General features: G+C 40.0%; 2 pseudogenes; both read left to right on the forward strand.

Moving 5' to 3' along the window:
- The window catches only part of LOC127236268 (protein regulator of cytokinesis 1-like), a 45,948-nt pseudogene extending 35,745 nt beyond the window's left edge, over positions 1 to 10,203 (forward strand).
- Positions 10,204 to 10,426: 223 nt separating this feature from the next.
- LOC127236269 (transformer-2 protein homolog alpha-like) lies at positions 10,427 to 17,639 on the forward strand (annotated as a pseudogene).
- Positions 17,640 to 24,644: the final 7,005 nt, after the last annotated feature.

The raw sequence follows: 24,644 nt of genomic DNA on the forward strand, positions 1-24,644 counted from the left end.
AAAATTGGGGGGGGGGGGGAGGAAGACATTACAGAAATGGGTTAATTGGTAAAGTCCTCCCCTAAAGTGCATTAGAACCTGAATTCAGTCCTCATAATGCTTGCAAAATAAGCCAGATTGCCGGGCCATGCTTTATGCCTTTAACCCCAGCATTTGGGAGGCAGAAGCAGGCAGATCTGAAGGTCAGCCTGGTCTACAGAGTGAGTTTCAAGACAGCCAGGGAAACCTTGTCTCAAGGGAAAAAATCATAATGGTGGCATATTCTTGTAACCTCAGCATTGGTAGGGCAAAGAAAGGTGAATATTGGAGGCTTAAGCATCAAACCAATGACAGACCTTGTTTTCAAAATACCTAAAAACAAGAAAGTAGCGGGAGAAAAGGTTGAGCAATTGAGCGCATTTGCTGTGCTTGCATAGGAGCTGGTAACAGTTACCAGCATATGTGGTTCACAACTGTTCTGGGAATCCAGCACCCTTTTGTGACTTTACTGGGCACCAGATTCATATGCAGCACACTTAAATACATTCAGGAGAGAAGCTCATACTCTTGTAAGTTAGTCTTTAGAACAAAAAACAAGGCAGACATTATCACCCAAAAGTTGGTCTCTGTCCTCTGTCCATCTTTTTTTTTTTTTTCCACATATATGTCTGTGCTACCATTCAGCCCCACAGAATACAGTGGGTACATAAGAGGCAAGGATACCTAATGATACAAAGAGGAAGTAGCAGACAAACTTCAACCTTTGTGGCTCTTGTAATAATCAAAAGCTACATACCACTGAAACGTCCAGAATGGTTCTGAAAAGTTGGGACTAGAATGTGAAGCTATGTGTGACATAGTGAAAAAGAAATTAGAGACAAAGAATAAAGCAAATAAAAGAATAAAAGCAAAAGGTAAATGAATTACAGGTTCTGCTGGTGGCAGAAGCTGGGTAGACTACCTCTGCCTAGGTGGCTGGTGTAGCAGAGGGATGAACCATGGGGGGTGAGGCTAGGCCACATAGTCAAGACGGTGGCTGCCATGAACATATCCCCAACAGCTGGCAGAAATCATAAAGTTTTGAGATACAGTTTTGTTGGATTTTTTCTCTCCACTAGTGAGGCAGAAGGATTTGTGAAACTAAGAGGACACCGGAGTCCAAGAGGTACTACATCCAAAAAGACCACCGTAGGCCTGAGCAATGTATGTACCAGTCTAAGGGTATAAAACCCGAGAGACCCCTCGTGGGTCTGAGAAACGAATGCACCAGTCAACATGAATGGTGCTAGGGCACAATATCCGAAAACCTCATTCGTGGGAAAGAATGAAAAACTTGAGCAAATGCTGCCTCGGCCCAGCCCACTGCCCTGAGACAGGCTGCAGTTACAGCGGGCAGGAGAATTTTGGCGTGGTGGGAAGAGAACAGAAACAAGTTTAGGGAAAGAGATTGTTTAGCAGAGAGGTAGAAAAAACTCCTCCCATCTACCTGTTCTCTGGCACTAATTTGAAAGATTCAGTAAAATACCAGAATATAGAGAGCCATTACGAGGCTAATTTGAATTATTTCCTAGGGGATATATAGTCTGGTTTATTTCAAATGGGTGAAGTAAAAACAGGCCAATCATCTTTGGAACTCATCAGCCCAAGAATGTGGCCAAGGGCAAAGTGCTCAATAAGGACTCAGCAGTCCGAAGGCAGGAAGTCTTCAAGCCGGAATCTTAACTCACCAGTGGGAAATGCACCAGACCCTAAGGAAACAAGCAATAATGGAAAAGTGTACCTTACCGAATTGTAGCTGGTGTGGGATGGTATTTTCCAGCGAAACAGGTGAATGGACGTGGTACGAACCACCATCAGTGTCCCCAAATACCTCAGGCTGGCCATCCAACAATAGGCGGCTGCTGAGTACTCGAGGAGGGCCTGATCCGAGTAATGGCACCAATGTTGTTCTTTTGCTGTAGCTAAAGCCTAAGAAACACAAAAACGAGACTCAGCGCCCACATGGAGTTTATTGAGAGAGGGGAGAGAAAGAAGGGACAGCTGGTGGCCAACCGAAAGCAGGAGAGAGAGAACAGAGAGAGAGCAAAGAAGCAGAGAGGCAGAGACAGACAGAGAGAGAGAAGCACTTAGCGTGCTTGCTTTAAAAGAGGCTTGCACATGCATAACTGAGTCCTCTGGCCTCCAGGTAAAGCTGAGGTAGGGATGACAAGGCCATGAGCGCCCTGCCCAATGTGGGGGCGGGGGTCAGCTGGCTGCTAGTTCCTAACAAATAATGTTACATTTATAAAACTATTCAGTTTTTTAACAAATTATAAAATCTTAAAACATGAGATCTTTATTGTTAGTGGTGATTTTCTTTTCTTTGAATTTATTGTGGGTGTGTGGTTGTTCACATGCCATCAGCGTGTAGAGGTCAGGGGACAAGTTGCTGTAGTTGGATTTACTCTTCTACTGTGTGGGTTCTGGGGATCAAACTCAAATTGTCAGGCTTGACAACAAGTTTTTACCCTCCAAGTGACAGTCCTGTTCTCAGGTATGAACTGTGTATGTCAGTGTATTTTCACAGTGTCAAAAGGTTGTACATACCTGATTGTTGCTTGGTGTGATAGTGAAGACCTGTAATCTCAGCATGTGGAAACATGAGCCAGGAAGATGTGAAGTTCAAGGCCAGTAAGACCATCTTAAAAGTATTTCATAGTTTGTATTAGTACTGCATTGAAAGTGAAAAACTGGCTGTGTTTATACTTGCAGTATAGAGTCTGCTGAGTACATATTGCTTTTGTTCCATGAAGATGAAAAATCATGAAGTTTATTGCTAAGTTGGAAACTATCTGTATTTAATACCAGTACACTATACTCTTAAAAATGGCAAAGATGTTAAATGTAGGGCAATAATATAGGAGTATTTTACTACAGTAAAAATTGGAAAAGGAAGTTGGGCATGGTGACTAATACCTTTAACCTCACTGCCTGAAACAGAGGTTGGAGGATCAGGACTCTGAGGTCTTTCTTAGCCATATCGTACAAGTCAAGCAATAAATAAGGTCCTATTTGCCCTTCTTTGCTAGAAATCCAGTGTGATCCTCTTTATATTATTTTTCAGGTGGTTATAAGCTATTTTTTTTTTCTTTTGACAAAATGGCCCTGGCCATTTTGGAACTCACTTTGTAGACCAGGTTGGCCTTGAACTCACAGATATCTCCTGCCCCTCTGCCTCCTAAGTGCTAGAATTAAAAGTGTGTGCCACCACCCCAGGCTTAAACTCTCTTGTTTGTAAATTTAAACATTTGTCATTTGTATTCTCTCCTAGATTCCTTCCCATCCTTGGACCTTACTATAGTCACATTTTATTTCATACAGGAAGAAAAAGAGACAACTCTTTGACTAGAAAAAGATTTGCACACTCAAGTAGAATTTCTCAGAAAACAGAAAAAGGAGAGAAATCAGAAACTTAAGCTACTGTAAGAACAAGATCACTAACTCTGTAAAATTCTTTGTATGCTCATGCATGATGTGGATAGTACCTCTGTCCCCAATGTTAGAAGAGCTGAACCTGTTCCAACAACATGTGGCAACTTTGAGAAAAACAAAGATATGCTGCCTGCATTCATTCTTCTCTAAAATTTCACTGGGCTTCTAGGTATCTTATAATAATTTCACTTATTTTAAGAATCTAGGCATGAGCAGTTTGTCAATCATATTATATATGAAAGAATTATAACACACTCCTGATACACGGTTTGAAATAGATGTAGTGTGTGAAGTTCAAAGTGCCTTTCCTTTATCATTGGAGAATATTGAAGCACAACAGAAGTTGCTAGAGCATGTAATATGTGCTCAAGTTATGGTGTAACAACTCACTAGTATTTATCAAGTTGGAAAAACTGACAGCTTTTGCCTTAGTTCTAAATAAAGTGCCAGTGTGAATTAATGGAGGCAGAGACAGGCATCTCTTGAGTTTGAGGACAGCCTTGTCCACAGAGTGAGTTTGAGGACAGCCAGGGATACACAGAGAGAAACCCTGTCTTGAACAAACAAACAAAAAAGGGGAAATGGAGGGAGATACTAGGTGAAGACAAAAAACCAAAGAACAATATGTAGTATATCTGTTTGTTTAGTATGTGTGTATGTGTGTGTGTGTGTGTGTGAGAGAGAGAGAGAGAGAGAGAGAGAGACAGAGAGAGAGAGAGAGAGACAGAGAGAGAGAGAGAATGTGTCAAAGGTCAATTCAATTCCAAGTGTCTTTACTATATCCATCTTATTGATTAAGTTCTCACTGGGACTATTGCTCACTTCTTAAGCTAGTCTTGTCAGCCACTGAGCCTTACAGATCTGTCTCACTTTTCCAGTGCTAAGATATAGTTCGATTTTCTTTTCAGACTTTTTTGGAACCATCAGTCCCCAAATAATGACACATAGACTTCTTAATTATGAAAGCTTGACCTTTAACTTAACCTTGTTCCCAAATACTTCCTATAACTAAACCTATTTCTATTAGTCTATGATCTGCCATTCTGTATGCCCAGCTCCCTCCATGTCTTCCTTGCATTGACCCCCCCCCTCCCCCGCCTAGATTCATCCTCCTGAGTTCTTCTCTCTGCCCACAGTCCTGCTTAACCTTTCCTTTTGAGCTATTGGCCATTCAGTTTTTTTATTAAACCAATGAGGTACCATAGGCAGGCACATTTTCATATAGTGATCAAACATCCCACAATACTAAGATTTCCTGCATTCCCTTCCAGACTCAGCATTCTGCTTGACCTCAGGTCCTTATTGCTTGAGTGGCAAGTACTTTATTGACTAAACCTCTGTTTTGCTTTTTTAGTGATAGAGGATGAACTCAAATCTTGTAGTATCAGGAATCATAGGCCATAGCCAATGATTCCTAATCATATCCCAGACCCTTTTTTAATTTAGGAAAAAAATCTAAACCATTTGTGTGAATAAGAAATGTAATAAATATTCATAGAACAGTAATTGATATTTCAGATGAAATAGCATTAGTCATTTTAGGTATCCTAATGTTTAATTATAATAAAAAAATAAAATTTTAATCCTGAGCTGGGCATGGTGGCACATGCCTTTAAACCCAGCACTCAGCAGGCAAAAGCATGAATCTCAATGAATTCCAGGCCAGTCAAGGTTACATAATGAGGCTTGTCTTAAAACACAACAATGGACTGGAGAGATGACTGAAAGGTTAAGAGCAATGACTGTACTTCCAGAAGTTCTGAGTTAAATTTCCACCAACCACAGGGTAGCTCACAACCATCTATAATGAGATCTGGTGCCTTCTTCTTTTGTACAAACATACATTCTGGCAATACACTACATATAATAAATAACTATTAAAAACAAAACAACAAAACAAGTAAAAATTTGTATTCTCTAAAGTCTGATATCCTATGGCAATGACAGCATTATAGTGTTATGTTTAGATGGCATGAGCACATGTCTCTCAGCTCTCAATGAAGAAGTGTGATAACACACCCCAAAACTATAATCCCAGGACTCCAGAAGCTAAGTAATAGTCAGCCTGTGCCACTCAGAGAAGATATAAATACAAATATTTATATGGATCTTATGAAAGTGCTTTCTCTTCCCATGGGCCCATTTAAGAGAACAGAAGGCTAGCTTTCATGATTTTGGTCTAACCACTGCCTTTCCTTGCTACAGCTGGAAATTAAAAAAAATCAAAACATGAAACAGAGTGCAAAGGGCTCTGTCCTCAGACATGAAAGTTCTGGTATAAGTTACAAATACCTGAAGAAGAGAGAGAACCTGTGGCTTCATTTATGACTGTATCAAAATGTGGTAAGGAAACCAATGTTCACTGGGTAAATAGTGCTCTCTGAGCATTTCTGGGTCCAGTCCAAGGTCCTACTACCTACTGTCTTGGGCCAGCAAAGACAAGTTCTATTTTGGCACATTTTGTGGGTACCTTAGATTTCTGGCTTTTATAATGTTATAAGATATGTTGATTTACTTCTACAGCTCCATGTTGTAATTTTATTCAAACATGGAAAGGTAAAGAAGTGAATATGAAAGTATGGCTGTAACCTTTGCCTTAGAAGAATTGAGAAATGCAAAACATAAAGCAAGTGATTGAAATAGTTCAAGTAGAACTGGCTCAGTTCTGGGACCAGTGTTTTTATAGCCAGGAACAGAGACATACTTTTATCCCTTATATTTCTGGTTACTACAGACATGATGATCTTCATGTAGCTGTTCTCACAGGGTTTTTACAAGCTCAGACACTCACCAGGAAGTTCTGTATTTCTACTTTTGAATAGATGGAGCCAACCTTTAAAAATATTCCCTTACTCACTTTTCATGTTATAAGAAAAGGGCACTAAGCTGGGTGGTGGTGGTGCACACCACACCTTTAATCTCAGCACTCAGGAGACAGAGACAGGTAGAACTCTGTGAGTTCAAAGCATAAAGGAAGGGTTTGAAAAAAGGAAGACACATTTTGGAGAATGTCTATCAATTTTTACTATTTTACTCCATTCCAACTAATGTGGCTTGCTTTTATTCCACTCTCCATTTCTCTTGTTTAAGCATTATTTTTGCTTTATTCCTATGTCATTTTTTTAAAGACAGGTTTTCCCTGCAGGAGATTGTCCTGTTCCTATGTCATTTTAAATTATAGGATAAAAAACTTTTCACGATGTACGGTTAGTTACTTGGAATACCAAACACAAGAACAATGGTTGTCAACCTTCCAAATGCTGTGACCCTTTAATACAGTTCCTCTTGTTATGGTGACCCCCAACCATAAAATTATTTTGTTGCTATTTCATAACTGTAATTTGGCTATTTTGTATCCTATATAAATATATGATATGCAAGATATCAGATGTGTGAATCCAACAGGTCTAGACACACATGTACTAAAGGAATTCATATGAAAAAAGAAAACAATACCCAAAACCCCACTAATAAACATTTATGTTGCAGAGTACTAAACAGAAAACCTGCTTCATCTTCATGATGCAGAGATTATACAGTTAAGAAACAATTATGAAGTACATAAGGAAATATTTGAATGTGTCTGGAAGTGGGAACAGAGCTGGAAAATCTTCCTGGAGTTTGAGGTAACCTGCTCTGTATTTCTCTATAGTCAAATTAGCCACCATGGCAGCATGCCAGGTAACCCATACCTGTAATCCTGACACTTGGAGGCTAAAGATTGTCATGGGCTCTACCCTAGCCTGGGCTTCAAAGTGAAAGAAGGCTTCAAATAGAGAAGTCAGACTCAGTGAAAAACCTGCTGAGTACTGCATTTACAGGCAAGGGTGTTGCGAACCTGAACTCCAGTCCTCATGCTTATTCAGCGGGCACTATACTGATTCATATCCCCAGCCTTCTAGGTTTTACTCTAATAAATGTGTTTTTCACAGAGAAAAGCTTCAGCTAAAAGTTGGCTTACAAACTGAGGGGGGAATCTTCTAAAAGAAGAAGTAGAAGAGAAAAAAATGAACAAACCTCCAGAAAACACTCCTTAAGGTAATTTTGGTTGTAAGATAACTTATTCTTGGTCCTTTCTAAACATAGGAAGGACTGTATGTATTGACCCTTCAGTATAGCAAATGATTATCAGAGTCTATGAGTTGTGTATGTCTGCCACAACTATCAGAGTTTATTTTGCTTAACACAAGAGAAATTTATCTATTTATACTTCTGGATGCTAGAAATATGAGTTCAAGGTGTCTTGGATAGGGTTGGGTCTCTCCTGACTTCTATGCCATCCACTGTTCCTCTGTCTTCACATCATCTTTCCTCTGTGTCTCTGTCCTAATTACTATCAGTCCTGTTGATTTTGGACCTGCCCTAATGACCATAGTTGAACCCACTTACCCTTTTAAAAATTTTTGTTAATTTATTATGTTACATTCCAATCCCAGTTCTCGCCCCCTCTTCTCTTCTGGCTCCCCCCCCCCACACCCCATCCTCTAACCCATGTGTCTAGACTGAGCAAGGTATCTCTCCATATAGAATGTGCTCCACTAAGTTAGTTTGTGCACTAGTGTTAGACTTGGACCCACTCTCAGTGGCCTCATATATTGTCCCAGTCACACCATTATTAGCTATATTAAAGGATCTAGTTTGGTCTTATGCACATTCCCCATTTGTCAGACCTGAGTCAGTGATCTCTCATTAACTCAAGTCTGTTGATTTTGTGGGTTTCCCTAACATGATCTTGACTCCTTTGTTCATATTATCACTCCACCCTTACTAAGAATTTGACCCATTGGTTAGTTGAAGATTTCTGATATGGGAAGCTACAGCCCCAAGTTGGCGCCTGGTTGGATGCCGATCTTAGCTGTAAATAATTCTTATTTGGAAGTACTTGATGGATCTGGTGCACTTCCTCCTTTTGTGGCCTATCCGGGATCACCAGGTGGCATGAGCTGATTGGGCAGTGAGCACACATTTAAGGGCTTGCTGTGCCTGGGGGAGACAGAAGCTGATGTACAAGGTTCCTGAATAAACTGCTTGAAGAAGAGTAGTGGTCGTGTTTCCTTGCTGGCAGAGGTAGACGTGACATTCTGCATCTGCTTCCATCTGTGTTGTGCCCCAGTCATAAGGATCCCCAAAGACCACCAGGGAAAACAGACCCAATGATGTAAATGCATAAGGTTTATTGTTCCTCCAACCATGACAGGGAATTCATCTAGCCAGCTGATGCAGCAGCCATCAGAGGAAGCAAGTTCCTTGTCTACTGTCAGGTTTTTAAAGGCAAAAATTTACAACATTACATCAGTAGATATGGGTTAGTTTCTGATTGATAGATATTTGGGGAACAATTGGGAATTTTTCAAAGTCATATTTTGGCATGAAATAACTGTGTACCAATTATTCTCATTAGTCAGTGCTGAGAGGTATCATTCTATGGTTTCTATAGTTTTGTCTTTTTATTGCAGGTGGCCTATTCATAGATAACAATAATTTTCAGAATTGTATTCTGGAGACTACAGGGAGGTTTTGGTCTCCCCTGGAGTATCTTCTGTGGCCAAACAGTATCCAGGAACCAAGAATCTAGGAGGTTTGGTGGTGGTGGTGGTGGTGGTGGTGGATCAGGTCTGGAGTTTCTTTGTGTTCAGTTTTAGCCTTAGGCTCCAGGCCAGGGGATCTAAATTTTCTTTGTGTCATATGCTGAGTCAGAGGCCTACATATCTTTTCTGTAGCCTGTGATGGCTGCTAAAGTAGGCGGATGAGTGAGGGTGTAGACCTTTTATTAGTTTACCCCTATCAACTGTTTCTGGAAGAGGGTTCAAGCTTCTCTGGGCTTATGGATTGATTGGGTATCTTTTGCTCTATGTCTGGTATCCACCTATGAGTGAATACACGCTATATTTGCATTTCTTGTTTTGGTGAACCCACTTACCTTAAAGACTGTCTTCAGATAATAACAATGAAGTGTGGGTACTAGGGTTAAGACTTCACAGTAAATTATAGGATGACATTTACACCTATACCATGAGGCAAACTTTTACAAAAGCCCTGTGTACGTTATTGTTTTCTATGTAGTAATAGTACTAAATAGCTTTTATTGGCCTTTATCTGGTAGTATGCAATGGTATTTCATTTATTCATGTCATTGTCCAATAGCCCTATAAGTTAATATTATTTCCATGTGTAGTGATGAGAACTGAGATATAAAGAACTTATCCACCTTAACTGCTAGTTAAGAGGTTGACTCCATATTTAAACCTGGGTAGTGTGTGGTTGTTTCCATAGTACTGTTTATGATACACCCTGTCTAGATAATGTTGATATTCCCAGTGCTTCTTCCAACTTCAGGCATCACAACCTCCAATTTCAGACCAGGTCCTTGCTTATTTTCCTTTTTAGTGTGTATGTGTCTAAATGAACTCTCAGTTGGTTTCCATTCATTCAACCTGTATTCATGTGGGTTCAGCTATCAGAAGGGTGATGACAATGGAAAGAGTCTATCTTTAGATAATTTTTTCATTTGAGATTAACACCAAAGGTTTGACATAAATAACATGTCATTTGTTTCTGTTTCAGACGGAAGAGGAATTGAAAGCATGGATTGAAAAATGGGAACAAGAGCAATCAATTGCATTTGTGCTGAATGGGCAGAAATTCATGGAGTATGTTACAGAACAAAGGGAATTACATCAGTTAGAAAAAGAAAGATACAAACAGGAAAGAGTAAGTTGTGCACACAAATTAGAAAAAGAGGCAAGCAATTAGTGGCCCTGTGCCAGGGCCAGGGATCAGGTTTTATTGAAGTTTGCTACAGTTCCTTCTACTTAAGCCTGCAAAAATCTTTACCTGGGTTCTAGTTCTGCTGTCTTACTGGGCATATCATTATTTCATTCAGTACTAGAGACAGAGAGAGATGTTCTGTGGCAGTGCTCCCCTGGCACCTAGCAAGAGAACAAGACTGACTTGCAAGAAGCCTGACCAAATACACATGGTAGATCTAAATTGTGCTGTTGCTGTTTACAAGAGTACAAGGAAGCTAGAATTCTTTTTTCCTGGTTCTGCTGTCTTACTGGCTCATACCTATTGGAGATAGGGTGGGGGGTTAGAACTAGATAAAAAATTTGTGGGAGATAGTGTCAAATAAGAAATAAAGCCAGACGTCGATGCTGCACACCTTTAATCCCAGCATTCTGGAGGCAGAAGCAGGCTGATCTCTGTGAGTTGGAGGCCAGCCTGGTGTACACAGCTTCTCCTAAAGCAATACAGAGAAACCCTGTATTGGAAAAAAACAAAAGAAAAAGAAGGAGGAGGAGGAGGAAGAAGAGGAGGAAGAGGAGGAGGAAGAAGAAGAAGAAGAAGAAGAAGAAGAAGAAGAAGAAGAAGAAGAAGAAGAAGAAGAAGAAGAAGAAATAATGATGATATATTAGGCCATTTTGCCTGACTGAGCATACAAGCTAGAGGGAGTGGAACACAGCAGCCACTGTTGCCATTGCCTTCCTCCTCCCACATTAAAATAGCTAGGTGACTAGGCCTTTGACCCTCCAGCCAAGACTTGTCTCTTATGTAATTCTCAGGAACTCCCGGCCACCATAAATTTGAGGTAGAGGAGAACAACTTTCAGGGCAGATTTGCTGGAAGAGGAAGCCAGAGCTTAGGCATGCTAGGTGAGTGCTCTACAACTCCATTTTCTGAAAATAAGTTGGTGTTTAAATATATAACTTATTGAGAAGATATCTCATCTGATACACTCACTTTATCTTCAGGGTTAATGCTCATGAGGAAATTGAAGAGTTGTTTTTCCAAGAATGTTGAAGATAAATCAAGATAAAGGAAGGCTAATGAAAAGTATTAAAGATCAGAAAATTAGTATTAGATGGGAGAAAAAAAAATTGAACAGAATATTGGTTAGCTAGAAGCACTTGAAAATTTTAAGGCTATTTTGAATTTTTTGAATTGGAGAAGAATACACCAAGTATGGAACAGGAAAAATGCATTGAAGAATGAAGAGAAGTAGAAATCAAGAGTGAAGTAGAATTAAAAATATATAACAGAACGAATGGGTCCTTGGTTAAGTAAACAAGTCTCTCTCTCAGTCAAATCTCCAATGGGAACTGCTGTTCAAGTAAAATCAGAGAACAGGTCAGGATCTCATAATCCATCAAGGGTTTCCAAACATTCTGAATCCCATTCTTGATCAAGATCAAAATCCAGGTCAAGGTCAAGGAGGCATTATTATAGACATCACACTTGGTCCAGGTTCCACTCTCATAGTATATGATCTCAAAGTTGATCCTATATACTAGAAGTCAGAGTCATTCTCCAATGTGTAATCACAGAAGACATACAGGCAGCAGGGCAAATCCAGATTCCTACACTTGCCTGGAAGTGTTTGGCCTCAGTTTGTACACAACAGAGAGAGGTTTTGTGAAGTATTTTTTCTATATGGAGTGTTGGATGGTGTGAATATGGTTTATGATCAGCGAACTGTGAGGTCACATGTGCCCCGACAGGAAGGGCAGTCAATGACGAACCAGGGAACATCTAGAAGAAAAAGGAGGCAAGGGACATGAAGAATGGACAGCAAGACAATATTCTCAGATCAAGCTGACAAATTTTATTTTCTCAGGGATGGCTAATGTAGGACCATGGGCAGGATGTGAGCAGGGTTTGCACATAGCCATGGCATGGGCACTGGCACGTATGCAGAGTGAGAAGGTCAGTAGAAGGAATGCCCTAAGTTGTTTAGCTAATCTATAATTGGCTATAAATTGCAACAGGGGAGATAGCCCTGAGCTATTCTTTAGCTGGCTGTGAAACCTCAAGCTTGTACCTTGGAATGTTCTGCTGAACATTCTGTTTATTTCTTAAGAGGCAGTAATTTTCTATCTCAGAGAACTGGGGTTGTGGGGATGGTGATGTTCCCAATATCTTCTCCTCTCTGGTATAATAACAGAGAAGAGCAGGTGAGATCTTTGAGGACCTTAGGGCTCATGACTGCCTGTGTTAGGAACACTCTGAGGGGTTCTCACCAGTACCCTGACTTTGGATCTTTGCCAGCCATCAAAGTTCCTGTCTTGGGGGGTGGAACATCAGAACAGTGCCCATCTTTGACAAGCCACCAGTGGAGAGAGGCCCTCATTTTTTATGGGAGGGGGGCCTTTCTAGGTTTCCTGATGGGATTGCTCAAGGGTTTTGGTTTGAAGACTGTTTTCACCCAGGAAGGAAATATGCCTGTTTAACTGAGAACTGGGAGTGTTAGGTGAATGTTGCCTTTCCCCTCACTCATGAGGAAATGTAGGTAGAAATAAGCACATTGTTAGCAGGGGAAGAGGTCTCAAGAGTTACCTGTATAAGGAGGGGTTACTAAGTAACCTAACTATATTCCTATATGCCCCAAATTCTACTTCTCAGGAAGTTGTGGAGGGGGAGAACGTAGATCAGGAAATGACAGTAGCTGAGAAAAAACTAGCAATCTCTAAGGCTTATGCAATTCCTCTCTTTTTTCCCCAAGTAAGAAGGTGGGTTATTGACACTATCTCACCATGAGTGGGAGCAGGAATCCTGGTCTCCCTAGATGGATATGTGACATATATCCTGAAACAAGCTAACCCAGCCTTCACAGGCAAGATTGCTGAGGCCAGCCTCTATGCCTTTTTGTGGAGGGAAGGGTTTTTCTGGCATCAAACTTCATGCAACCAGGTATACTCTCATGAAGCCCAGGATAGGCACTTTTGGCAGCCTCTTCATTGCACTCACACAAGGTTCACCTCCGTGGGAGATGTTTTAGGTTTATCAATAGCAGAAGGAGGCTTCCCTGGGAAGTGGTCCCCTTGGTTCTGGGTTGTCACCTTCTAAATGCTCACCACACTCCTTGAAGTCAAGCCTGTGATAGGGTTCTTGGATAGGCTTTGCTCTTAGGGAGTATTAGGGAGTCAATCTGTTGGCACATAAAGGCAGTTAACCTCTTAATGGCCCAAGGGTGAAAGGAAGTGGAATTAGGTAGCCAGCAAGGGGTCCTAAAAGGCTGAGAGCTACTTTTGGAACCAGCCTAGTTTCTGTTCTTGCTATTTTCTTCTTTTTTCCAACCCTTCTCTGACCTAGACCATACTGTCTTTTGTCACTCCTGTGATGTGTATAGAAGCAACATTCCTCCTTGAGTGCTGCACAAATTCCTCCTTGTTATAAAAACAACAGGTCTAAGCTTTGCCTGTTCTGGAGAGAGGGTGAAAGAGAGGAGGAAATTATGCTCCCGAGATCTCAGGTCTGGTTTTCCTCTGTTCCATGCACCTCACCAAATGGTCTGGCAGCCAAGGGGATTTATTTTCTTCCTGAAAGAAAACACAAACATGCCCTAGACTTCCCTCGACCCCCTCGGCCCCCTTGACTCCATACTAGGACCCCATATTAGCCCTTTTCATCGTCTAGTGAATGGATCTTTGCATTTGCCTTGAGTAAGTAGCTCATATACCATCATGCCAAAATTTGTCTGGCACAGATTGCTTATGGGCATCCACATTTAAAAAATTTAAAACAAAGAGTGTATGATTTAATGCATCAAGTGGAGACTAGGAGAATGACTGCTCTCTCCTTAAGTTGTATTTTCAAGGAGCTATGAGCATGCTCCTCAATTCCTTGCCTTTGAGTGTTATAAGGAATTCCTGTTATTTGTTTAATTTTTCTTTGGGTACAAAATTGCTGAAATGTTTTACTAGCATGTGCTGACCCATTGTCTGTCTTTATAATTTTTTGGAACTCCCATGTAAGCAAAACATTTTAAACAGTGACTTATCACATGCTTAGTGGCTTCTCCAGTTTGTGCAATAGCCATTAAGAAGCCTGAATACATATCTAATGCCATGTGCACATATTTTAATCTGCCAAATTCTGCAATATGAGTAAAATCCATTTGTCATAAATGATAAGGAAGCAGTTATCCAGGATTTACTCCTATATAAATTACAGGTAAGTATTATCACACACATCACATTGTTTGACAATTTGTCTATCAGTCTCTGTAGTTAGACCAAACTGTTTTCTTAGACTATTACTGTGTGATTGCTAAGCTAATTTTACCTGAGATAAAGCGAACATTTTTGTCAGTCTATCAGCTGATTCATTATCTTCAGCCTGTGGGCTGTGAAGGTTTGAATGAGCTCTTATATGACCCATAAAGCACAGTGACTCGCTTTATAATGAATGGCACTCTGAATTTTCTCAAACAGTATTTTAACCTGATTATTACTAGTTCCAATGTACTGTCTCTAAAACATGAAGAGCTCTGAAAACATAATGACTATCAATATATAAGTTAGATGAATTATTTATTAGAAGCTGAAAAACTATTGCAACAGCTCATAACTCAAATATCTGAGCTGAATCTGGATCAGTCTGTACTACATATTCTTTTCCATCAATAACATAAGTTGCTTTTCCATTAGAAGAAACATCAGGAGAAACTAACAGCATTTTGTACAGCATTACTCCTTACAATTTTAGATGCATTAGCACAAATTGGAACAGTCTATGAGCTGGAAACTGATTATCATTTTTTCTCAAAAACTGAGTTAAAGCTGATGGACTAAAAATTATAATTAATACAAGCTTAAAAACTTGGGCCCTAAATCTATACAGAGAAAGAGAACATCTAATTGTAAAAGAAAATTAATTCCCTAAACCAGGAATTCCATGGCTGGCACCTGAGCCCTCTCTCAGATAAAGGGAGGTAACCCCCCCCAACCTAAATAAACATGCCTTTACCCACTAATTCCTTGTTGTAAAAGTTTTGAAATAACCAATCAGCTTGCTGTTTAGTATAGGGAACATGCACTACTCTTGGTTCCCTGCCAAAATATCTCTTAGACTCCATATAGTATTTTTGTACCATAGAAGTTACTGCTTTAAAGTAAGGATTTAAAACTTTAGCTGGGGAAACAAGTAAATGCAACCACAACAATGGTCCCCTTTTCCACAAGAAAGAAGTCAGACTATGTTGTGTGGAAAGCCCTTAAGCCTCCCATGGTCTTGCATACTCAATATAGCATATCTGTTGATGCTGGATAGCATTCTCCAATTGTAGATGAATTTGTCTACCCTCTTTAGTTAGCTGTCTAGGTGAATTGTGATCATTATGTCCTTTTAGAATATTGCTTAAAGGTTTTAAATTGCCAGTAGATGAGTAGATTTTTTTTTAAGGATGTAACCATTAAATATTTCACAATAGTCTTTGGAAATCATTTGATGATCACAAGCTATCTTTTTAAATTTCTAATCTTTGAGGACTAATTTCTTTAGGATGTAACATACTGTCCTAAATACTTTTGAAATTTCTTTTCTCATCTGACCTGCAAAGCTTTTGTTAGCTGACATGGTCTCATTTGCATCTTCACTGTCACCTTTCTAGGCCTCATACATTAAGCTCTCCTCTCTCAATTTCTTTTTTTATTAACCATATAAATAAGAGGATTTCTGTATTTTCTCCTTTGTTAAACTCTATTGAACAATCCATAGTAGCCCGTATGGCTCTTAGGCCATGTTGACTTTGGCTATTTCCTGCCAACACATTCTGGGGGTCAGCCATTGGAAGCTCAGATCGTCAACCCTTTGAATCAAGACACTGACATGATGTCCCTTTTTATTATATCCCAAGCAATTCAAATAGTACCTTTAGTAATGACACATTCATAACCCCATTTAATACACACATGTGTGGCCACACCATATATACAGAACATACATACATAGATACATACATCTTTTAGCCCTCCTTTTTCTAGGCCAAGATAAGTTTGTTGAAATAAAACATCCTTATTTGAAATATCTTGTAATGCAGCCCCTGTAGATAACCCTTGAATTATGAGCATCCAAAATCTGAACAAACCCCAATGAATTCATCTATGTCACCCCCCCTTTTTTTAAAAATAAGGTCTTAAAACAGTTTCTGACAGGATGTATTAATTTTTTATATGGCTGCAGCTCCTAAGGCTACAGGTCTCTACGTCCAGTCATGCCTGAATTCCTCACATCCATAGAGCTTCCTTGAGCCCAAAAAGAAACAGATGTTTCTGAGAAATTGCTTGTCCCATCAGTTACCTCACTGTAGGATCTGCACCGATGCTTACTACCTCTGGTAGTTCTTTCTTGTCAGTGGGTCACCAGAAAGAAAATAACACCATCCATTGTAGACACCCTGGAAAAATCCTTCTTTCTGTGAGTGGTGTCCCCCCCCCCCGCCCCGTATGTCCTCTGCTAGCCAACTTTGGGCATCAATTCTGCCCTGGCCCATGGGGCAGTCAAAGATGAACCTGGGAATACCTAGATGGTAATGGGGGAGCAAGGGAATACAAAGAATGGACAGAAAGACAATATCCTCTGATCAAGCTGACAAATTTTATTTTCTCATGGGAGGCTTATATAGGACCATGGGCAGGATGTGAGCAGGGTTTGCACATAGCCATGGCATGGGCACTGGCATGTAGGCAGTAGAAGGAATGCCCTAATGGGTTTAGCTAACCTATAATTGGCTGTAAATTGCAGCAGGGGGGATAGCCCTGAGCTATTCTTTAGCTGGCTGTGAAACCTCAAGCTTGTACCTTGGAATGTTCTGCTGAACATTCTGTTTATTTCTTAAGATGCAGTAATTTTCTATCTCAGAGACGTGGGGTTGTGAAGATGGTGATGGTCCCCAACACATGTGAACTTGCTTTTGGGTTTTTTCAGAGGATAGAGGACTCTAAGGAGGCTATGGAAATGACAAATTGGACAGAGCTGGAAGGTAGCAGAATTTATGTGGATTGTTATATCACCAAGAGAGCACACATGCCTACACCAGGGATTTACATGGGCAGACCAACATATGATGGTGGTGGAGGAGAAAGCAGTGGTGGTAGATGATGAGATTATTATTTTTTTTTCAAGACAGGGTTTCTGTGTGGCTTTGGAGGCTGTCCTGGAACTAGCTTTTGTAGACCAGGCTGGTCCCAAACTCAGAGATCTGCCTGCCTCTGCTCCCAAGTGCTGGGAATGAAGGCCATGGTGGTGACACTGCCTGGTGATAACGAGATTCTTACAATGATAGAGGGGTATGAGCAAGACTATGATAGATATGAAGATTATGATTACAAGTACAGAAGAAGATATCCTTCTCCTTATTATAGTAGCTACAGGTCACAGTCAAGATCGCCTACAGCCCAAGACACTATTGATAATAAAGTGGTAATGATCAAGGACCCCCTGCCATTTTTGTGGGGGGAATTCTGAATTTTTGAGCTTCCAATGCTTCCTAGTCTTCAAAACAAAACAAAACACCCTTGGTTTATCTAATCTATAGTGTGGCCAGTTGTGTTGCTGTTTTCCACCCTTTGTTATACTCTTAAAAGTGTAATTGCCATTTAAGTCATTCAACATTTGAGTAAGAAGGAGAGCACTGTTATACTTTGTGGTTCTTCTTTGCCTTTTCAGGGGATATGAAAAAAATAAAATGCAGAAATCCTGCACCTCTGCTTTCTCAGCTTGTTGTGGCTGTGTGGTCTGTTCTGAAAGCCTTTGTTTTGTGATTGTTCCCTATCTCTGGGCATGTTTTCATTTGCTCTCATAACTTCACATCTTTACTCTGTTCTCCTTTCCCCAATCATTAGGTATTGCTCAGTAAGCTCATATTCAGTATTTATGTACCAGACTTTTACCATGGTTTTTAATTGTACTCGTACTTTTTGTAGGACTTCTTTTTTTTGTTATTATTATAATTAGACAGTTGCATAGGTTATAAGGACCTGTGGCCAGAAAGGAGAGTAGAAGGTAGTGTTTATGAAGGACAAAACGCAGAGTTAATAGAGAGGTTTTCAGTACAGGAGTGATGTGGTAGTTCTGCTGCATATGAGGGTCAGTTCACACTGATGTCTGCTGCTTCTACAGAGACAGGATCAGGCCTTCCCTTCAACAGGACAAGGAGCTAAGTCCCAGGGACACTGTTCTCTGCTTCACTACTGCAACCACCTTGGTGCATTCCTCGGGTTTGCCAGGGTTTGTCTCTTTTACTGAGTCTGTCCTGGCTTTCTGTGCATTGGGGTCCAAGTGGCTCAGCGTCTCTGTTAATTGCTCTGTCTCTGCTTCATGTGAGTAATATACAGTTACCCCACCATTGTAGGCACAGAGGGGCAGTGGAAAGGACTCAGCCTTTTCCTTTAACTCTCATGGTAGCTCCTCTCTGTGAAGCTTCAGAGGCTTAGTTCCTCACTGTGAGATGGCACATGCTCTGGGACTTTGGGACTCTCTTTTAAACCTGTGCCTCTGCTCCTCCCTTATTTTTGATAGAGGCATTTAGGGAAGGTCCATGGGAGGAAGTTGGTCAGTGTAGAATTGAAAGTAGAGGCTCTTGGGATTCTAAACTCTGTGGCTAGTCTCCAGTTGACCTTTAAAATCAATAGACATTTTAGCTAATTCTTGTCACCTTCTCACAGAGAACTTCTCGTGCACAGGCTCAGTCTAGAGACTTGGGCCTCTTTTTTACCAGGAAGATCTTTTCTTTTCTACGATTCTAATTTAAATTTCTTTGTATGTGTAACTCTGGATAATTTATCAGTTACAGTTTCATAGGAGACCAGGCTTGTTCTTGGTATTAGCATGGAGAGGTGACTTCATAAGTGATCTTTTAAGATTTGCATTTGTTAGACAGGTTCTTTGACTCTATAGGTGCTCAGTTTTGTTTTAATTAGAGGTGGTTTCCCTTAGTTTCCCAAGGCTCATTGTTTCCACTTGTGGAACAACACCTGAAGTTTGGAGTATTCGCTCAATCTTTTAATCTCTGTCTTCTTTTACCAATACCCCAAGAAGTTCCAAATGTTCTCTTTGCTTTCCTGTCATCCAGTGCAGTACAAGTACTAGGATGGAGCTTGTAGGTGTCTCCTGTGGACATCATATACATCAGGCCTTTCTAAAGGCCTGTCCTCTTTGGGATCTCAAGCCTCTCACCTTGGCTTTCTTGGTAGTCACATACTCTTATAGATAGGAAGGCTATCTCCCCCTGCCAGGGAACAGTATCTCAAGCACCAGGTCCCTGTTGTACCTCAGCATGGTTTGCCATACTGAAATAAGTACACCTGCAGGATGGAAGAGCAGAGGTGAGTATGGACTTGATCTGGACTTTTTGTGCAAGACAGTAAGTTTTGAAACCTGGCTATGTTAGTGGTTGTCTGATACCTTTTTATTTTTTGTTGTCTTTTGTTGTCATATACCTGGGAACCATAGCAAGGGCCTAATATATGGTAGGCAAGCACTTGACTACTTATGCCCCCAACCTTTCCAATACCTTCTTTTTTAAGTAAATACTTCTGAATTGTATTTATTTTTAAGATTGTTTTTCTGTTATTGTACTTGAGAACAGACACAAACGTAGAACTTATGCATATTAGGTACATGTTCTATCACTGAACTACATCCCTAACACTTTCTGTTTTTAAAAATTGTATTTATCATGTTGAATGTTAAAGAGAAGGAAAATTAAAAATGTTATAGATGCAACCAGAAAATTAATTTGCTTAGGAATGCATTTGACCAAAGATGATGGTCTTTATAGGAAGACATTTTCTATTTAAAATAATATTTTTATAAATTCTCAAGAATTTCATACATTGTATTTTACTTCCATAACCACCAGACTTACCCACACAACTTTGGGTTGTCTTCTTTTTTAAAAAATAATTTTAGTTAATCATTTACTTATTTATTTTACATCCTGGCCAGTTTCTCCTCCCTCCTCTCCCAGCTACCTCCCCTTGTCCACCACATCCCCATCGACTCCTCTTTCATTTCTATTCAGAAAAGGGCAGGGCTCCCATTCATATCAACAAAACATGGCATAGTAAGTTGAAGTAAGACTAGGAACCTTCCCTTATATTAAAGCTTGACCAGACAATCCAGTATGAGAAATAGGATTGCAGCAGCCAGTAAAAGAGACAAAGACAGATCCTGCTCACACTGTTAGGAGTCTTACAAGGAGACTGACCTACAAACTGTCGCATATATGCCAAGGGCCTATCATGCAGGCTTCTTGCTTGGAGTATTAGCTTGGGTCATCCTTATAGATTCCTGGGAGATTTCCTTGTGCCAGATTTTTATCATAGTCTGAAATGCCCCTCCCTTTTAGTTGTCTCTTTCAATACTATCCCCTCTGCCCCCATCCCAACCTGAATGCTCATGTTCCCCATCCCCACCCACCCTCAGTCTATTCAAATCTCTTGTTTCCCTTTCCCAGAGATATCTGGGCAATCCCCATAAACTTAGCTACCTAGTTACCATGTTACCTAGTCTCTCTGTGGATGTGGATTACTGCATATCTATTTTGCAGCTAATATCCACTCATAAGTGAGTACATATCATATCATATGTCTTATTTGTCTTTCTTGGTCTGGGTAACCTTACATGAAATACTTTTTTTTTTTTTTAACTTCATCCTATTGCCTTCAAATTTCCTGGTGTCCTTGTTTTCAACAGCTAAGTAATACTCCATTGTGTAAATGTAGGATAGTTTCTGTATCCATTCCTCAGTTGAGGGACATCTAAATTGTTTATTTCCAGATTCTGGCTATTATGAATAATGCTCCTATGAACATAGTTTAGCAAGTGTCCTTGTGGTATAATTGAACAACATGTGAGTATATACCTAGGAGTGGTATAGCTGGGTCTTATGGAAGATTGCTTCCCAGTTTACTGAGTAACTGCCACACTTACTTCCAAAGCGGCTGTGCAAGTTTGCACTCTGACCAGCAATGCAGGAATTTCCCCCCTTGTTCCACATCCTCTCCTGCATGATGTGTTTTTGATCTGACAGGTGTAAGATGGAATCTAAGCGTCAATTTGATTTCCATTTCCAGAAGGAAGGCTATAGATGCTGAATCAATTAAGTGTTTCTTGGCCAGTTGGGATTCTTCTGTTGAGAATTTGGTGGTGGTACACTTTTAATCCCTGCATCTGTGATGGAGAGGCACGAAGAGCTCTGTGAGTTTGAGGCCAATCTGGTCTACAGAGTGAGTTTTATTCTTTACTGCACACACCTCAACTACTCTTGGAGTGAGCCCTGCCCTGGAGTGTGATCAGTGTTCCAAGATCCTGTCATTTAAGAAAGATGGCTCTCTTTCCCAGCAACTACTAAATGCTAGTGGCTCCTCAAGTGGTAGAATTTTGTGTCTATCTCAGAGAAATAATCCTAGTTGTAATAGTCGGAGGGACTGGTGGGACAAGGGAGTGGTGGGGAAAAAATCTAACTAAGGAAGCAGAAGACTTGTATAATAAAAAGTTAAAGTAATAATAAAATAAATAAAAGTAATTAAAAATAAGACATTGAAAGAAATTGAAGAAGGTGTCAGAGGAAAAGAAAGACACATGCTTAAGAATTAGTAGGATTAATATTGTAAATATGGCTGTCCTACCAAAAGTTACTAAAATATGATTTGTTACAAAATTTAAAATTAATTTTAAATTGTGGGGACAACACAAAAAACCAAGGATAACCAAAACAATTCTTATCAATTAAAAGAACTGCTAGAGATATTACAATCCTGACTGTGTGATACTACAGAACTATAATAATAAAAGTAACAGTGTACTGGTATAGAAACAGACATATTGTTCAGTAGTGTAAAATTAAGGACACAGACTTTTCATACACCTATAAACCATGTGAGGTTTTGACAGAGTAGCTGAAAATACATAGGAGAAAAGACAGCATCTTCATGCTGGCCAACTTGGGTAGCTGTGTGTAGAAGACTCAAACTAGATCATGCTCTTGTCTTGCACAGAGCTCTACTCCAAGTGGATCAGGACCTTGATATTAGATTTGCTATTCTGAAAGACAGTAGGACATGGTAGGGAATAGGCTTGAACTCGTTGCTATAGGAAGGGACTTTCTGAACAGACCCCGGTTTCACAGGCATTAACACCAGCAATTGGCAAATGGAATGACTTAAAACTAAAAAGCTTTTGTATAGCAAAAGACATCATTTGAGTGAAGAATCAGAAAGTCTCTATGGGTGATACACTTGACAGATGGTTAGTATTTAGAATATACAAAGAACTCCATTATGAACACTTTTTGGCCAGCCAGGGACTACCACTGCATCAGCACCAAAATAACACACACAGTCTCTATTAGTTATAAAGCTGTTGGCCTGTTACTAGCATTTCTTATCAGCTAGTTCTGTATTAAATATTAGCCCGTTTGTATCAATCTATGTTTTTCCACGTTGTCTTACCTTATTGGAGAAAGGGTCTGGACTCTTCTCCCATGGCCTACATATTGACTCCTCTCTACTACATCTCCCAGAATCCTCCTTGTCTCCTAGTCCCACCTATCTTGCTCTCCTATTTGCCAACAGTGTTTTTTTTTCATTAATCAATAAGAGAAACATATTTACAAAATTACATCTCCCATCAGAACTAAAAAAAAAAAAAAAAAAAAAGAAACAACTCAATTAAAAAGTGGAGCATGGAGCTAAATAGACTTTCAAATGATGAAATAAAAATTGCTTTATGTTGTCTCATGAATAAATTTCTTAACCTCATGGCCAGCAAATGGCCAGATTTTATACATCACAGTGAGTCAGATGAGGTAATGCATGCCTATGATCCCAGCATTCAGGAGAAAGGGGATCAGAAATTCCAAGCTAGTCTGGTCTACAAAGTGAAATATTGCCACAAAAGCTTTACAATGAGTAGTAGAAATTCATCAACAAAATATTCCATATGAGAAACAGTATGTTAACTCAGAAAAGTACTCAACCACTTAGCTAATTGGAAAATGGAGGATTTAATGAGACACCATGACGCTTTCATGGCAATATACTGTGCTAATACCTGGCTTTGGTGAGGTCACAAAGCAAGAGCAGAACTATGATGTGCTGGTGGTAAACAAATCCATCCATCTATCATTCAGTAAAGTCATTTGTGTGAGTGCATAAATGTAAACAAGTCTATGCTCAGTGTGTTATATATGGATACTGGAGTGTATTAGTTGAGGTAGGTGTGTGTGTGTACATAAAATCCCTTACAAGAATGTGGGAATGATGAAAATTCAATATCTCATGTGGTATCTATGAAAACTGGAATGTGTAAGCCAAAGGTATAAACACAATTGCCTGTAGTAAATGGGAATAATGACATTTGAAAACAGGTGTCAGTTGCCAGGAGGATGGGCACAAGGTACAACAAATGGATTGCTAATACAAGAGTATGTACTTGCAAACATGGAATTTCTAAAGTATGCCATAAACCACTGCCACACCAGCCACAGTGGAGACAGTGTAGCAATGACTGAGAGAAATCTCAATGGCTACCTGTCCAGAGGTTTGCACCACACATGGATACGCCTCCTGGGGAAAAGTGTTCAGGACCCCGCAGGTGATTGCCCAACTGAGTCTGGAACAGGTGCTAGGTGTGACAGGTAACTCTTTACTCTTTCTTTCTTTTAAAGGGGTGGATAGGCACTCTCCAAGGGAACTGCAGTCCTGCCATTGAAGATAGGCTGGTTAAAGGTGAGTAATCTGGGAAGTTAGGATGGGAAGCTTGGGCTCAAAGGAACAGATAATGTTCATATCAGTCTTGAAACATATGCTAGCAGAAAAAGTTTTGAAAGTGTCTGATGCCACCGCAAAAGAGTTTTACTTAAAACAATTAGCATGGGAAAATGCTAATACATTGTGTAAAGATTTAATCAGGCTCATAAGGAAAACAGGGTCAATACAGGATTACATAAAAGTATGTGCAGATGCCTCACCTGCTGTTGTGCATGGGATGGCTTATGCAGCCGCTATGCAAGGGAAGAAATTCTCTGCTTTTGTGAAACAGGCTATGGTAAGAATCCAGCCCCCCACTTGTTGTAATTGTAGAGAACCAGGTCATATGAAAAAAGACTGTAATAAGGTGGACAGGGTGGAAGTCCTAAAAAAGATTCCTGGCATTTGCCCAAGACGTAAAAGGCATTGGAGGAATGAGTGCCATTCCAAGTTTGCCAAGAATGGGACTCAAATTGAAGGAAGTCCTAAGGAGGAATCAAAAACCTAGTAAAGGGGTAGCCTCTCAGCCCCGCAAAAAGAGAGGAAGAGAATGGATGGGAAAGAGGGTGAAAGAAAAGAAAAAGAAAAAGAAGAAAAAGAAATAAAAATGGAAAACAAGGCATGGCAAGGCAAGTCAAGGATAGGCAAATGAAGCTAAAGAAA

This window comes from Phodopus roborovskii, unplaced genomic scaffold (genome assembly GCF_943737965.1).
Source record: "Phodopus roborovskii unplaced genomic scaffold, PHOROB, whole genome shotgun sequence".
NCBI classification, from domain to species: Eukaryota; Metazoa; Chordata; class Mammalia; order Rodentia; family Cricetidae; genus Phodopus; species Phodopus roborovskii.